The 3,930-nt window shown below is 39.0% G+C and overlaps 1 protein-coding gene across 2 annotated transcripts in view; it reads right to left on the bottom strand.

Moving 5' to 3' along the window:
- LOC109303380 (granulocyte-macrophage colony-stimulating factor receptor subunit alpha-like) overlaps positions 1 to 3,123 on the bottom strand; it is a 43,780-nt gene extending 40,657 nt beyond the window's left edge. For both annotated transcript variants that reach the window (XM_019525595.1, XM_019525596.1), the window contains exon 1: positions 2,962 to 3,123. The gene's annotated coding sequence lies outside the window, so the exon portion shown is untranslated. The remainder of the gene's footprint in view (positions 1 to 2,961) is intronic.
- Between the last annotated feature and the right edge of the window lie 807 nt (positions 3,124 to 3,930).

Genomic DNA, 3,930 nt, shown 5'->3' with positions numbered 1-3,930 from the left:
GCAAGGAATGACCAGGAACAATGGTCACAAGCTGGCGGAGGGAAGGTTTAAGTTGGACATCAGGAGGCGCTACTTCACGGTCAGGGCGGCTAGGGTCTGGAACCAGCTTCCAAGTGAGGTGGTGCAGGCTCCCACCCTGGGGGTTTTTAAGAGGAGGTTGGATGACCACCTTACTGGGGTCATTTGACCCCAGTGCTCTTCCTGCCATGGCAGGCGGTCGGACTAGATGATCTGCTCAGGTCCCTTGCAACCCTAGAAACTATGAAACTATGAAACTATAATAACTTCTATCCTTAACATCCTGTCACTTCTATGAACTTACCAAGCTCCATATTGAAGTAATTCAGGTTTCCTGCCCCACTACTTAATTCTAAAGACTATTTTAAAACACTAGAAGTCTTCTAATTTCCAGTTTAAATATAATTTTCAAGTTCCTACCAATGCCTCATACAGCCTTGCTAAACTTCTCTTCTCTCTAGTAGCAATAACCTGCATAATACATTCTAAAATTGCATTAAACTTTTTCATGGCTGCAGCACAGTTGGCAGCTCATGGTTTTTGTATGATTGACCAGTACACTATAGTTCCTCTCCCTCTCTGCTGCCTTTAGTGTATGAGTCCTTACCTTACAGCAAAAATTCTTGGTGTTAGTCGTCAAGCACGTGATTGTCCACTCTACGGGCATGTCTATATGAGACGCTTACTGCACAGTTGACTAAAATGTCTTGGCATCTACACATGGGACCCTCTTAGGGTTCATGAAACTAACAGAGGCGCAGAAGGAGATGATCTAATTCTTTAGGTATGATTGAATCCTTCTTTATATTGGCAATGTGTTGTCTCCAAGATTTCCAAAACAAGCATTGCATTAATGTCACTAATGGAAACATTGAATAGGATGGGTGCATCCTCTGTCAGCAAAACCCACTGTTTTATCATTTTATCAATTCTTTATACCTTATGATTATAATATTATTCCCCCTTTTCTCAGCTTAGCTAATGATTTCCTATGGCAAGCTACATGTTAGTATGCATGGTATTGTTATCCAAGAACACCTAGTGGACTGGGCCTTTAGGAGACTGAGGACTGGATCCTGATCAGCAGGGATACTGGTTTTCTCTAATTAAAAAAAACCAAACACCCAATTTTTGGATTTAAAAAATAACCCAAAATCCACGTTTTTCCATGATTAAAATGAAATATCACTAGTATAGAGATATTCTACTATATAATACAAAATGGAACAGTGCTTCAAAATGAAGTGAAATGATGAAATGAAACACTGTCCCTTTAATATGTCAAAATGGAAGTCAAAACAAAACGGTGCTGTTTCGCACAGCCCTATTAATTAGAGGTGGTTAAATGGATAATTTTTAAAACAAAATTTGCATCCCTAGCAGGAGCTACTGTCACAATTTGGCCTCTCTGGGTCTGTAGGGTGAAATTCTGTTCTGGTCATCTAAGTTTCCAGATTTCATTGTCTACATGTGATATGGGTTGCCTAAGTGTCTAAAACAACACTTATACACAGGCTGAAATTCTATTCCTTGACATGCAGCCCTGCACATATAGACCACTGTGTGCAACTATGTAATAGACCAGGATCCTGGTTTTCTATGATTTAAAAAAACCTGTCAATTTGCAGTTAAGAAAAAGTAACCCCAAATCCACATTTTTTCATGATTAAAATGAAACACCACTATCTATCTATCTATCTATCTATCTATCTATCTATTGATGGCATTTCATTTAAATCACAGAAAAATGTGGAATTGGTGTTCCTTTTTTTTAACTGAAAACTGGGGATTTTTTTTAAATCAGAGAAAACCAGAACATGCACCCATGTGGACGCAGGGCAGCCTTAGACACCCAAAATGGAATTAGCCAAAATATCCTATTCCTTCCAGGCCAACAGCTATTTGAGTTGCACACCCTCTGGTCTGCTCCCTTCTTCCTGGCTTCGCATTTCTCTCTCACACCTCCCTCTTATGCCAGCCTAGTGTGGTAGCTTCTAAAGGACTGCTGGAGAAGGGTTGACCTGTGGTGTGATGGTTAGAACGCTGTACTTGGAAGTTACAGAAACTTCCCAACCTGGGTGAAGGGACCCAGCTTCCCAGGTACATGTCCTAGAAGAAAAAGCAAGGAGCTCTTGCATTTTTTCACACTTTGTTGCCAACATGCATGCCCAGCATGCACAAGTACATGGTCATCATGCAGGGCTACACATCCAGGGATAGAATTCCAACCTGTGCATTGGGAGTGATCAGGACACAACATTCTAACTTATGGCATACTATTGGTTTTACATAAATACCCTGAAATAGTTTCAATATTACTTTCTATCCCATTTTTTTGAATGCATTTTGGTTGCTTTTTGACCATTGGTGTATGCTGACTGAAAGCTAATGTAGGAGTGATTATGGTTAATTTTAAATTCAGAAATATATCTAAGAGGTTGAAATTATTATCATCTCTTCCACTGGTCTGTCTTGAATTTACTAGCAGGAAACGTAAAATTGTTGTCACATTGTCTTGAATGTTATCAGACAGTCCTGATACTTGTCTGGTGCTCAGACTAATATAAATGATAGTGATACCTGACTTTCTTTATAGGAGGCAATAGCCAAATAGTTTCTTCTTATTTTCCAAAAAGAATTCAATTCAGCTTATAAACTTTCATGTAGATATTGCAAAATACATGTCAGATGAGACAAAGAAACACAAATGAGGAAAAAGAGTATTAATGTCTTTCCCCAAGGTGGCAGGCAATGCTAGAAATTGAAGCACTCATTTTTTGATGTTTAGGAAATATTTAACTTCAGATTTCACTTAAAAATATTAATGGAACAATAGTAGACCCTCCTAAATATAAGAAAAGGGCCTAGCTTAAACCTCTTTTTTCCATTATAAATATTTTTAATTGTAAGTTATAGTATCCAATGAAGCAAAAATAGACTTACCTCCTGCTTTTCAAACAATTTTATCTCTTTTAACTGTTGTAGTTATATCTAGGTAGCCCAGCTCAGGAAGGTTTGAATGGCTTGAATCTGAAGTTATCCAAGTGCATCCACAACATAGTCTTTCTTGCTTCTTAGTTGTTATTTTCCGCTCTATTTGGTTGACAGGAAATGTTGCAAGACAAAAAGTGAGTAAGTATTTCAGTCATTTATCTGTAGCTTCCTGAACTTCCTTAATCTCTGTATTTGCACAACATATATGATTTTGCATAAAATATGCAAGCAGTAAACTAACAAACTAAACTAAACTTCCTTCCCATTCTATCTAGCTCCATTTGCACTGTTGGATCTACCAGGCATTAATCCTCCAAGGGATGTAAATGTGTACTTAGAAAACATATCTTTTACAAATAACCTCACTTTCACAAATAAGTCCATTTCTTACTGATTTTTCCTAAAAGAGCTTTTAGATAAGGAACTTATCAGATTAAATGACTACAGTAAAATTGTGTGCAATGTACCTGGGAAACACACACTTCTATTTGTTATGATTACCATATGGATGGCCAAAATTGACTGCTTCAATAAAGATTTCATAGATTTCATAGACATTAGGGCTGGAAGGGACCTCGGAAGATCATCGAGTCCAGCCCCACACCCAAAGGGCAGGAAGTCAGCTGAGGTCATAGGATCCCAGCAAGATAAGCATCCAATTTGCTCTTGAAGGTGTTCAAAGTAGGTGCTTGGACCACCTCCGATGGCAGGTTGTTCCAGACCTTGGGGACTCAGACAATAAAGAAATTCTTCCTTATGTCCAGCCTGAAATGGTCTCGCAGAAGTTTATAACCGTTTGACCTCGTCATCCCTTGGGGTGCTCTGGTGAACAAACGTTCCCCCAGATCCTGGTGGTCACCCCAGATAAACTTATAGGTGGCCATCAGATCACCCCTGAGCCTGCGCTTTTCCAGGCTA

Source organism: Gavialis gangeticus, unplaced genomic scaffold (assembly GCF_001723915.1).
Source record: "Gavialis gangeticus isolate Ggan-Ray unplaced genomic scaffold, GavGan_comp1, whole genome shotgun sequence".
NCBI classification, from domain to species: Eukaryota; Metazoa; Chordata; order Crocodylia; family Gavialidae; genus Gavialis; species Gavialis gangeticus.
The sequence above is the reverse complement of the archived record's forward strand: the minus strand, read 5'-3'. Positions and strand labels throughout refer to the sequence as shown.